Source organism: Rhinatrema bivittatum, chromosome 1 (genome assembly GCF_901001135.1).
Source record: "Rhinatrema bivittatum chromosome 1, aRhiBiv1.1, whole genome shotgun sequence".
In the NCBI taxonomy this organism is placed as follows: domain Eukaryota; kingdom Metazoa; phylum Chordata; class Amphibia; order Gymnophiona; family Rhinatrematidae; genus Rhinatrema; species Rhinatrema bivittatum.
Genome location: NC_042615.1, coordinates 44,158,179 through 44,171,623, shown reverse-complemented (window position 1 = coordinate 44,171,623; position 13,445 = coordinate 44,158,179). Strand labels below are relative to the sequence as shown.

At 47.0% G+C, this 13,445-nt stretch overlaps 1 protein-coding gene across 1 annotated transcript in view; it reads left to right on the top strand.

The window, feature by feature from the left end:
• LOC115090581 overlaps positions 1 to 13,445 on the top strand; it is an 85,161-nt gene that overhangs the window by 36,348 nt on the left and 35,368 nt on the right. The window lies entirely within an intron of this gene.

The window sequence follows — 13,445 nt, the reverse complement described above, 5'->3', positions numbered from 1 at the left end:
GGGGAATGGGAAGGCCCAGCTGGGTAGATCCAGGCCCCAGCCTTGATTTTTATTGGGCAAGAGAGTGGGTTGGAGGCAGGGCCCAGAAAATTGAAAGGCCCTTTTATTTATTGACATGAAAGTGAAAATACCTGAAAATTGTCCGGTATTTTCATGAGGCCAATTTTGAATCATTCCATTTGGAAAGAACCAAAAATAGGGTCATCCATACTGTTTTGCACATTCATTTTAAACAAATACACATCCCTAGTACACAAATACAACATCTTTCTGTAATATTTAATGCAAAATTACTATTTATTTACTGATTTTAACTGATTAAAAATAATAAACATGTGAATATGGAATATGCAAAAGTTAGGACAACTTTCCAGTCCATTCATTATGGAGAAATTACTACTTACCTGATAATTTCCTTTTCTTTAATCAAGATAAGTGGATCCAGTACCAGCAGATGGAGATGGAGCAAAGCTGACATCATGGTATATAAACCCCTGTACTGACATCAGCTCACCAGAACTCTCTGCAAAAGTCAACTGTGGACAAACTAACAAAACCTGATTATTAACAGACAACCACTCAAGCACTCAGCTAACAGGAATCACTGAGCTCAGACTATCGACCCGATTTGAAATGGCCCACGCATGTAAAAAACGGGTTATGCGTGCATTTTAAAAGGAGCCCGGCCGTGGGCATAACCCCTATTATGTGCACAAGAGCCAGGCCTCAGCAAAGGGGCGGGAAGGGGGGCAGGGTGGGACTGGAGGCGGCCGGAACAGGGCCATTTGCCAGGGTGCTGGCGCATGCAACCCGCTACTGCTCCTTTGGAGGTGCAAAAGATAAATTTAAAAAATAGGGGTACCTAGGATAGTGATAGGGGGCGGGTAGGGAAGTTCACTCCCAGTCCGCTCCTTAATTGGAGCGGACTGGGGGAGCCCCAATCTCGTCGCTGAGTGAATTAGTTAAATTCTAGCCCCCCCTTGCGTGCACCGCCTGGGATTTTACAACATGCGCAAACCAGCGCACACATGTAATAAAATTGCACGTCCATGTATAAGCACTAGGTAGCACGCGCATATGGATGCATGCGCGTATTTTTAAAAAATATACCCCAATGTGTGTAATAACACTAGACTAGGGACTGGATGACATTTACCAATAATACCCGGAACAACGCAGCCATGCAGGAGGACAAAAGCACAAACATCTGGCAGACGAGAGCGGGAAGATGGATCCACTTATCCTTATTAAAGAAAAGGAAATTATCAGGTAAGTAGTAATGTCTTCTTTCTTAGCATTCGGATAGGTGGATCCAGAACCAGTGGGATGTACCAAAGCTACTCCTACATAGGGTGGGAGGCTGCCCGCAGTCCGATCAATACTGCATGTGCAAAGTCTGTGTTCTCCCGGACCTGCACATCCAGTCAGTAACGCCTGGAAAAGGTATGTAAGGAGGACCACTTCGCAGCTCGGCAAATCTCAACAGGACACAGCAATCTAATCTCTGCCCATGACACTGCCTTAGTCCTAATGGATTGAGTCCTAACATGACTAGGCAATGGCTGTTCAGCATCCAAGTACACGGCCATGTCTACCTCCTTAATCTAGTGGGCTATTGTAGCCCGTGACACCAACTCACCCTGTTTACTCCCATCATGGAATATAAACAGCCAGTCAGCCTTCCTGAGATGTTCAGAAACCTCTAAATACCTCAAGATATGCCTCTTGACATTCAAGGACCGTAACAGGCGATATTCATCCATATCTCTCTTACCGCTCAATATTTTCTTGTGACATGGGCACTGAAACTACAGCCACAGACTGCAGAGCCTTGTCAGCATATATTCCACTGCTTGACTATTCTGCGAAGAGTTGCAGGGAGACAACATGAAAATGTCCTGAGAGACATTGAGAAACTCCAGAGCGTAGCCATCTCTTATCACCTGCAGAACTCACTGGACTGACGTGATCTCGGCCCACCTTTGATAAAAAAAAAGAGCCAGGCGACCCCTATCTACTATTCCTGGCAGTGGGTAGCACACCTACATTGAGAGGCTCGGGGGACACCACTACCTGAGCCTACGCCCCTTCTGTGCTACCTGGGACAAAAGGACTGAGACCAGTCCAAAGGCCAAGTCCTCTGAGAAGCCGCTCCTCTGTAGGGTCAAAAGCATCTGAAACCCCTAGCACAACCTGCTTCTTATTGTTGTGTTTATGCATTGTGGACCCTTAGTCGCTGTGGAGATAACTCCGCCCACGGGGAGGGGCCCCGTGGGGAACCACAGTGATAGGCTAAATTCAGATAGCAGACACGGAATGAATGGAAGGCTTTATTTTACTGCTCTACATAGATGGTATGAAGCAAGAAGGTAAGGCACTGAGGTCCGCGAAGTGCCAATATGTTCAACAGTCTCAGATGTAGAATCTCACCCAGATGTTCAAGAGAAGTGGGAATCCGTAGTGTGGGCAATGCAGAGCCTGGTGGGTGGAGTTGGAGTACCGGATCGTAGAGGTACTCATAGAAGTGTAGGTGTCTTCCTGGTAGAGATGGTGGGACCGAAGGTCCGTGGTACATGATACGGAGACAGATAGGCCCTCGAGGAGCGAGTACCTGATAGTTCGGAGATCTTGAAAAGAATAAGAGAGTGAGACCCCCAAGGAGTGGCTGTTCAGTTAGTAGAGGCCCCGAAGGGGGATGGTCGCGAGAAACCCCGAGGAGCAGGTGTCTTGAGCTTCTAAAGGAGCAAGGCCCTTGGGGTGTAGAGTGGCATCTAAGCATGCAGCTTAGAGCGATCAGAGTAGCTTAAACCGAAGTCCTTGCTAACTCAAAGGTGATAGCGAAGTGGAGGCTTTAAATACCTGGAGGTATTGATGGCAGGCGGTGGGGACGCCCCCGAGGTTCCCACCATGACGTGTATTTATTTATTTATTTATTTATTTTTATTTAGCATTTGTTTATATACCGAGGGTCAGCTGACAATGCCTTCACTCCGGTTTACATTACAATGAACCAGTTACATTTGAATTCATAACATTAAAACAGAGATTGAAACAGAACATTAACTTAATAAAAGTTAAAATAAAATAAAAATAAAAATATTTGAGCGTAGGAGATGTGCGCGCGCGCACCCTAGGAGGCCACAGGAGTGAGCATGGTGGACTGGAATGCCCATGCTACGCTGGAGACGCCAAGGCCCTCGGCACCGGAGGCAGCCATCCTGCCCAAGGAGGAGGAGAATGGAAGAAAAGAAGTAAGGCAGAGCGCTTGCAGCCATCTGCGACCGACAGACACAACAGTACCCTCCCTTCAAAGGGCCCCCTCCAAGACCTCTTCCAGGTGGTCTGGGTTTTCGTGGGTGTGCCAGATGAATTGACGTACCTGCTCTTTGTCTGTAATGTTGGTCAGTGGTTCCCAGGAGTTCTCTTCTGGGCCATTGTTCTCCCATGAGATGAGATATTCCCATGTCTTGCCTCTTTTATGTACATCAAGGATGTCATCTATAGCATATTGAATGTCATCTTCAGTATCCAGACTTGAAGGTTCTGGGGTTTTCCTGGAGAATTTGGAGAGCATCACTGGCTTTAATAGAGATACATGAAATGCATTATGAATCTTCATTGATGGAGGCAGTTTTAGACTGTTCGTCAGATTCTCTAATCACCGAAGGATGGCAAAGAGTCCCACATAGCGAGGTGCAAATCTTGCGGAAGGAAGCTTAAGTCGAAGGTACTTGGTGCTTAACCAGACTTTGTCTCCGGGCTGCAACTGTGGTGCCTTTTGAATATGAGCATCATAGGTTCTTTTTGCCCTTTGTCCTGCTTTGAGGAGAAGCTCCTTTGTTTGTCTCCATAGTTGGGATAATTCTGCTGCAGTAGAACTGGGCAGCAGGTGAGGTCACTGTCAATGGAATTGGCAGAGGAGGTAATGGTTGTCTTCCATAGACAAGCTGGAAGGGGGACGACCCCCGTCGCAGTAGCAGGATGCGAATTAATGGCAAATTCTGCCCAAGGCAGTAATTCAGCCCAGTCGTTCTGTCTAGAATTGACATAGGACCACAGAAATTGTTTCATCCTCTCTGTCTGACCGTTAGACTGAGGATGGTAGGCAGAGGTTAAATCCAAGGCGATGTCAAATTATTGACATAATGCTCTCCAAAACTTTGCAGTAAATTGTACTCCTCTGTCAGATAGGATATGCTTAGGCATCCCATGAAGGCGGAAGATGTGTTTAATGAAGAGTTTTGCTAACTCTGTAGCAGAGGGCAATCCTGGTAGTGCTACAAAATGTGCCATTTTGGAGAAGCGGTCAGCCATGATCCAAAAGGTGTTATTTCCATTGGATGACGAAAGGTACACAACAAAATCGGTTGCTATATGCATCCATGGTTCATCCGATGATGGTAGAGGCTGTAATAGGCCTCAAGGATGCCGGGTGGTGGTTTTTGCCTGGCACAAACAGCGCAAGAACACACATAGGCTTGTACGTCCTTTTTCATGGTTGGCCACCAATAGTATCTTTGTAACATAGCTAGGGTACGACTCTGTCCTGGATGGCCTGCCAGGCGGGAATCGTGTGCCTACTTCAACAGCTTTTTCCTTAAATTTCTGGCGACCACCATCTTCCTGGTGGGTACCGTGTAAGTGACTGTGAGGACCATTCTTTCGGAATCAATGATATGACGGGGATCATCCGGCACATCCTGAAGGGAGAAGGATTGTGAAAGGGCATCAGCCCGAGTGTTCTTCTCTCCTGGTCGATACTTCAGAAGGAAGTCAAATCTGTTGAAAAACAGAGACCATCTTACTTGACGGTGAATGAGTCATTGAAAATGTCAAAGGTACTCCAGATTCTTGTGATCGGTGTACACTACAATTTGGTGTTGTGCGCCTTCTAGCCAAGGATGCCATTCTTCAAAAGCCAGCTTGATTGCGAGTAACTCCTTGTCTCCTATCCCATAATTTCTCTCAGCAGGCGAGAATCGCCTTGAGAAGAAGGAGCAAGGATGGAGCACATTGGATTCGCTGTACTGACTTAGAATCACCCCCACACCAACGTCTGATGCGTCGACCTCCACGATGAAAGGATGGTGTGGGTCAGGATGGCAAAGACACGGCTTCTTCTGAAAAGCCTCTTTGAGTGTCAGAAAGGCTGATATGGCTTCTGGAGACCAACTGGCAGGGTTGGCTCCCTTCTTGGTCATAGCGGTTAGGAGGACTGTCAATGATGAGTAGTTTTTAATGAAGGACCGGTAGTAATAGGTGAAGCCCAAGAAGCAATGCAATGCCTTCAGGCCTGTAGGTTGACGCCAGTCCTAGATACTTTCTAATTTCTTAGGGTCCATTTGAAAACCGTTCTTAGAAACAATGTATTCCAGGAAGGGTACAGACTCTTTGTGGAAGTCACACTTTTCAAGCTTTGCAGGCATCTTAGGCCTTTCCTGACATCCTCCTGATGAGTTTGCAGGGCAGGTGCGTTACTTAAACCGAAGGGCATGACGAGATATTAAAAGTGTCCATCATAGGTGTTAAAAGCAGTCTTCCATTCTTCTCCTTCTAGAATACGCACCAAGTTGTAAGCTCCCTTAAGGTCTAATTTGGAGAATATTTTGGCTCCTTGGAGCCTATCGAACAGTTCAGAAATTAAGGGCAGGGGATACCTGTCCTTTATGGTAATCTCATTCAGACCCCTGTAGTCTATGCAGGGGCGTAAGGTGCCATCTTTCTTCCCTATGAAAAAGAAGCCTGCACCGGCAAGAGATTTGGAGGGTCTGATGAATCCCTTTTATAGATTTTCTTGTATGTAGGTAGACATCGCTTTAGTTTCAGCTACTGACAGAGGATAAACTCTTCCTTTGGGAGGTTCTGAATTAGGTTTCAGATTTATGGCTCAGTCAAACACTCTGTGCGGTGGAAGAACGTCAGCTGCTTGTTTTGAGAAAACATCCTGGAAGGAGACGTATTGTGGAGGTAAGCCAGGTAACGATGGAGTGGTGGGCATGCAAATGAGCGGTGAAACTTCCGCAAGACAGCAACCATGACAGTCTGGTCCCCACCGGGACTGTTCCAACGTGGCCCAATTAAATTGTGGCATATGGTCTTGAAGCCACGGCAGCCCCAATACCACCGGATGCATGGCTTTTTCCAATACTAGAAATGAAATGGATTCTGAATGTAGAGCTTCAGTGCGCAGGACAATGGCCTGGGTGGTCAATGAAACTTCTCCAGGAAGTGGTTCTTCATGGATAGAGGACAATAGCAGAGGCTTAGCTATTGGTGTGGTAAGAATCCATAGATGTTCAACTAGATGCTTCAGAATAAAATTACCTCCTGCACCGGAGTCAATGAGAGCGAGAGTCTGAAATTCAAGACCTTCGCAAAGCAGCGATACTGGTAAGGATAATGGAAGAGTAGGAGAGGTGAGGCCCAGGAGAAATCCTCCTGCAGATCCTAGGCCCGTCAGTTTCCTGGACAGATGGGACAGATTTGGACTGCGTGGACTGATTGGCCACAATACATGTATAACCCCATGCGCTTGCGGAAACGTCTTTCCTTGGAAGTCAAGTGGCTACGGCCTAACTGCATAGGCTCTTCTTCCTCTAAGGATGCAGACTGTAAGCTAGAAGCAATCGGCACAGGTTTAGGATGGTTAGCCCCCACCATAGACTTTCGTGGACTCTTTGCCTCCAGAGTTCGGTCACGGATGCAGTGGTCAACTCTCCCAGCCAATTCCATCAGAAACTCAAGGGTATCAGGCAAATCACGAGCCACTAACTCATCATTTAAGCGAGAGTTGAGGCCCTCCATGAATATGGCACGTAAGCATCCAGGGTCCCAATGTAATTTGGATGCTAAAGTCTTAAATTCAATTGCAAAGTCTGCAAGCGGCTTGTTACCTTGCTGAAGATTGAGCAAAGCAGATCCAGCTACAGTCTGGTGAGCCGGGTCATCAAAAACAGACTTAAAATGTTTTAGGAATCCTGGTAAGTCATTCAGGATAGGATCTTCACGTTCCCATAACGGTGAAGCCCAGGCCAGGGCTCATCCTTCTAGGAACGATAGGATGTAAAGCCTTGTTGCTAATTTATTGTTAATTGTAAACCACGGTGATGTATATCTTTACGTACTGCGGTATATAAAAATCTCTAAATAAATAAATAAATAAATAAATAAATGTAAGTGATCTTGGAAGCTTCAGTGGGAAAGAGGGTAGGCTGTAATGAAAAATGCATGCTACATTGATTAACAAACCCTCTGCACATCTTGGCTTCACCCGTAAAGTGGGTAGGTGTGGCTAAAGCTACAGTAGTTTTGAGGGTTAGCACTAGGGACAGCAATTCCTTCACAGGAGGAGCTGAAGAATTCAGTTGAGCATGTAACTGATTGAAGGCAGTAGCTAGGCTCTTCAAAGACTTCTGTTGTTCTGTGATCCACTAGGCTAGGCCAGGGATGGCCTTCAGGGCCGCGAGTTGAGCCGAGTCCATGGAGTTAGCAATCTGTTGTGTTTGTGGCATTGTGGACCATTGGTCACTGTGGAGATGTCTCCGCCCACGAACCACAGCGATAGGCTAAACTCAGATAGCAGACACGGAATGAATGGAAGGCTTTATTGTACTGCTGTAGATAGATGGTATGAAGCAGGAAGGTAAGGCACTGAGGTTCGCGAGGTGCCAATACGTTCAACAGTCTCAGATGTAGAATCTCACCCAGATGTTCAAGAGAGCTGGAAATTCGCAGTGCGGGCAACGCCGAGGCTGGTGGATGGAGTTGTTGTACCGGATCGTAGAGGTACTCACAGACGTGTAGGCATCTTCCTGGTAGAGATGGTGAGACCAAAGGTCCGTGGTAGAAGATACAGAAACAGATAGGCCCTCGAGGAGTGAATACCTGATAGTCCAGAGATCCTGAAAAGAATAAGAGAGTGAGATCCCCGAGGAGCAGTTGTCTCGGTTAGTAGAGGCCCCCAAGGGTGATGGAAGCAAGAGACCCCCGAGGAGCAGGTGTCTTGAGCTTCTAAAGGAGCGAGGTCCTTGGAGTGTAGAGCGGCATCTAAGTGTGCAGCTTAGAGTGGTCAAAGTAGCTTAAACTGAAGTCCTTGCTAACTCAAAGGTGGTAGCGAAACAGAGGTGTTAAATACCCGGAGGTATTGACGTCATGTGGTGGGGATGCCCCCGAGGTTCCCGCCATGACGTGTATTTGAGTGTAGAAGATGTGCGCGTGCACGCACACTAGGAGGCCAAGGGAGTGAGCATGGCGGACTGGAACTCCCATGCTACTCTGGAGATGCCGAGGCACTCGGCACCAGAGGCAGCCATCCTGCCCCAGGAGGAGGAGAATGGAAGAAAAGAGGTAAGGCAGAGCAGTCGCAACTGTCTGCAACCGACGGACACAACACTTATCTTCTGGTAACAGAGGAACCTGGGACTCACCCCACTTATTGGCCATTTCTTTTCTCACTCAAAATCAAGAGTGATTCCTTAAAGGGCAATTTCATAAGATTAGACTTCGAGATTATATTGGCCAACCCCAAAAAGATGTCTGCCAGTTTCATCTCTGCCCTGGAATTCACACCAAATTCATCAACTTCCTGAAGCAAGAGCGAGCCACCAGGGAACAAAAGAAGCTATCTGCAAATTCATTGCCACCACTTCAAGGCCTGCTTAAGGATGGCCTGTGGGGACAGTCATCCGCTTGGTGATGATACACACAAGTGCATCCACTTTCAGAAGGGCACTTGCTCTCCTGCAGCCAGATCCAGGGAGTAGAGCGCTTTCAAGGCTTGTTCCCCTTTAAAATTAATTTCTGGGGCATCCCATTCAAGATCAATCAATTCTTGTATAGCCTCCATAATAGGGAAGAAACATGAGGCTTTACGACAATAAATCAAAATAGGATTTTTCTTTGGCTCAGAAATGGAATCAGCCCCTGGCATGCCCAGTAACTTCAATGTCAGGGATTCAGAGCCGGCAACTCATCTCTATGAAAGAAACGTAACATTGTTCTATACGACTTCAGCCCCGAAGGAATTTTCTCCCTCCTCCAGGAAGTAAAGATCAGCTTCAACATTCATGCTATCTGGTCCCTTATCAACGTGACCCACAGCAGGTCTAGACATTCTCCAATGCTTACCCACAGCACCAGGCAAGTGGAAAACCGTAGCCTGCTATCCTGATCTGTTAAGATTGGTCGGGGTCCTCAACTGTGCCTGAAGAAACAACTGCAGCCCAAGAAAAATTCCACCCAAGAAAAGACAAGAGGGGTCCATGTTAAAACAAGGGGGCGTCGGTCCTGCTCCCACTGAACTACCTTCCTCCACTGATGAACCAATTAGGGGAACCCCAAAATACAGGCAAAACCTCTGGCAGCTTTTTTTTTTTTTTTTTAGCCATTCCCACATCATGCTGGGAAGGACCAGGCTTAGCAAAATCAGATGGAGACAATTCTCCCTGAGCCTCCAAACAGTGCTGACATAAGTTAGAAGGTTGAGATGCCATAATATGGCAAGTAGCACAAAGGTTAAGTTGCTTAGACTTCTTTACCATCAGTACCACAGTTTTCAGTAAGCTCCAACAAGCATCTGAGAACTGTGCACCCAGCTGTGCTCACAACAGGCACTTGAAAAAATAGGTGCTCAAAAATTAGGGGTGCAAAAATTAGCACCTAATACATCATTCAGGTAGATGCTCAACTGAACGCCTACCCGAGTGCTCACTCCGTATGCAACTTCAGAGCCCGCCTAGGAGACATTAAGAGTAGAGAGATATATTGTTTTTGGGGTTTTTTTTTGTTTTGTGGTTCGGTTCTGGTCCCCCTGTTGCGTACAAGTGGAGCTGTGGACCCTTGGGCCGGCCTGGAGGTTGTTAAAAGGGAGGCCGGGAGGCGGAGCTGGGGAGGAGTAGCAGAAGACTTCACCCACGCGGTGCGGTACCCCCCAGGAGGCGCCCGTAGGGACCGACCACGGGGACTAAGGCGTGAGAAGTTCAGGAGTGGCTGGTACAAACTGGAACAAGAGCAAAGGACAACCAGCAACTGGAGTTCAGAGTCTATGGTAGTCTACGAGCAGGGCCAGGGGCCGGATGGAGAATCGGGCCCAGGTTGGCAACGGAGGCAGGCGAGCGTGCCAAGCCTAGAACTCAAGGTCCAGCAGGCTCAAGGTAGGGGCCGAAGGCCAGCAGAAAAATCAGGAGCAATCCGGGGTCGAAACCCAGGAATCAGCAGCAAGACTGGAGTCCAAAATCAGTAACCAAACCGAGGTCGGGGCAGGAGCGTCAGGAACAAGCCGGAGTCGAAAACCAAGAATCAGCAGCAGAACTGGAGTATCAGCAGCAACTCATGGTACAGAGGAACTGTGTGAACCTCATTGCAAGGCAAAGTGAGGAAGTCTAGTGTCTGCTTATATACGCTTGCCGATGAGTGACATCACCTCGGGGGCGGAGCAGCACTTCCGGGTACTGAGGCTTAAGTAACCAGCCCTCGCGCAAGGCCGGCGAGGTGGGCGGAGTCCGGAGAGGCTTCCGCGGTGTTTTCGTGAGGCAAGGCCGGAGCCATGTGGCTGGACCTGGGCGAGCCAAGGCATCCCTCTCCATGGACAAGAGGAAGGCAAGAGATCCCGGGCTTGAGTGGAGCAAGACCAGGGCCGAACGGGGAGTCCTCACGAGGAAGCACAGGGACCACACGGTCCGGTAGTCCAGAAGCAAGGGCATCCCCCTCCGTGGCCCCCGGGAAGGTAAGAGGCCCCGAGCCCGACGGGGGTGGAGGCGGTCGGGACCGCAACACCCCCGTGGGTAATTTTGATTTTTCATGGTTCCCAAATCTCGTGTTAGTGCACACCAATGGAAGTTAGCACACTAACTCCCATTTGTGCACGCTAACCATATTTAGTGCGCACTAACATTTTAAAGTTAGTGCGCGCTAACTCCCGTTAGCATGCACTAACACGAAATACAAATTTTTCCGAAATTTTGGAAAAATTTCCTTCATTTCAGAGCGCTCCTGAGCCATGATGAATTAGACAATTTCATTGAACTTGTCTTATTCATTTAAAATTAATGTACATCTCTACTTAAGAGCACCCTTGTGCGTCCACCTAGGCACCCCTACATGCAGAACTGAGCACCCAGGTAGATGTTCCTATGTTCCCAACTGAGCACTCAGCTAGGCGCCCAACTAGACGTACAACTGGACACGTAAGCTTGAACCGACGTACCTAAGAGGGCAGCCTTTTGCAAAGAGAAAAAGCACATGAACGCCGCCACAGCCTACCACGCAGCAAACAATCCAAGCCTTAAAGCGTGGCCTAGACCAGAAGGTTGCTCAACCTGCCAAGCTGCCCAAGTCCCCAAGCTCCTCTGGAGGTGGGAACGGACATTGGATCAGCATGACAAGCACAGAGACCGGAGGGGAGAGGAATCCCTAAAATTCCTTACCTCTTTTCTTTTTCCTAATTCTTTTTACCTGAGCTCAGCCCGACCCGGCCGAGTACAGCATCGGCCAAATGGCTACAGGAAATGTCTGGAAGCTGTTAGTTCTGTTACAAAGTCCCCAAGTTCCCCCAAAGGCAGGAATAGATGTCGGGTCGGCACCCTGAGCATGGAGACTGGAGGGGAGAGGAATCTCTAAAATCCTTTACTTAAAGGACGCACAAACTTTCACATGTGCCATATTCACTGTTTACTTATTTTGAATCTGTAAAAAAAAACCAAAACTGCAAACAATAATTATGCCTTATAATCTGAAGAGAAATGTTGTAATTAACTTTGTACACACGTTGGGTGATATTTATCCACCTTCTCAACAATATCGTAATGTACACATGTATATAAGAGAGGTTGTGTCAAGTTACACACTACTCATACACATTCACTCATTAAAATCAAACTAACAGTAATGGGACAGGCACAAATAACGTTTTGTAGCACAATGTAACAATTTGTTCACGTAGGGGTAATACCAGCGTAAAAGGCGATTGTTTGGCCTAGATTCTGAGAAAGAAGATATACATCAGTGGGATTTAAATTGAAGAAAGAGGAAAGGGTGATATGGGTACGTGAACAAATTGAGGCTGCATAATAGAAATATACATGTGATACTGATAGAAGCCGTTGTGGCTTAAAGGATTAACAAACTTTTGTATTATGCTAGAAAAAATGTTTTTCAATTGATAGCTATATATTGTCACTTTAAGGGTTGTACGTGGCGTATAATGCCACAGGGATTATCCATAATATATCGGACTTGTGTGTCCGTCAATGCTCGCGGAAGTTCCGCAGCCCGCCGATAGATGGCGCTAGAATGGCTCAAACAAGCCATACAGCGGCCATGTGACAACACCAGCTACAACAGGTATGAAGGAGAGTGGCCATCGCAGGACAGGCAGAAGATAGCAGAGGAGACCCTGGCATGCTGCGAACGGAGCGTGTGCCGCGGGACGTGCTCCATTCACGGCATGCCGGGGTCTCTGCTGCTATGGTAAGAGGGGGAGTGCGCGGGATGCTTGAGTGTGGGTTTCAGAGAGGGAGCCTATATGAGGGGATGTGTTTGTGTGTGCCAGAGAGTGAGGGAGCCTGTATGAGGGTGTGTGTATGTGGAAGGGACACTCTTACACTGAATTTCTAGGGAAATTCTGCTCAAAACAAGAGCAGATGTGCCAATAAAAAGGCTCGCCGCCTGGGCGTAGAATGGGAGGAGTTGCTAGTAGATATATATGTGACATTGTGCTACAAACGGTTATTTGTGCCTGTCCCATTACTGTTAATTTGATTTTAATGAGTGAATGTGTATGAGTGTTTGAGTAGTGTGTAACATGACACATTTTATGTGATTTGGACATAGTATTGTTAATAAAGTTTTGCAACCTCTCTTGTATACATGTATTTAACTTTGTACCATGAAGAGGCTGTGTCATACATTTTGTCCAGGGGTGCCAAAATGTTTGCAAGTAACTGTAGTGGTTAGAGTTACACTTCATTTGGAAGTCTTTCCTTCCATTAAAAAGTGTGAAAACATCCAAAACTAATACTATGGAAGCACTTGTTTACAGCAATTTGTTTTTCTTTAAAATCTGTGATTTTGTTCTTGTGACTTCCAAAAGAGAAGGCAAAGAGAAATTCTGGTCAGAACACTGGACTCCCTATTGTCCAGGTGGATGCTGGCTCCAAAACAAGAGCAAGGAAATACATTTCAGTCACAAAATAGGTCAGATCAACACATTTACTGTATATTGTACCAAATGCACCTCTATTTAAAGACAATCAACACATACAGACAGGACCCAATAACTATCCTATCCCCTTCCTTCCCACCTTTACCACCAACTTTACATTGACTGCAGAGTTAGATCAAATCTAGCATTACAAAGACAAGTAATTTATGAGGTGAACCGGAAGACTCACCTCCTTGAGGTCCAGATAGTGGCTCTGATAAATAAACTGGAGGTTGGCAGTAAATGG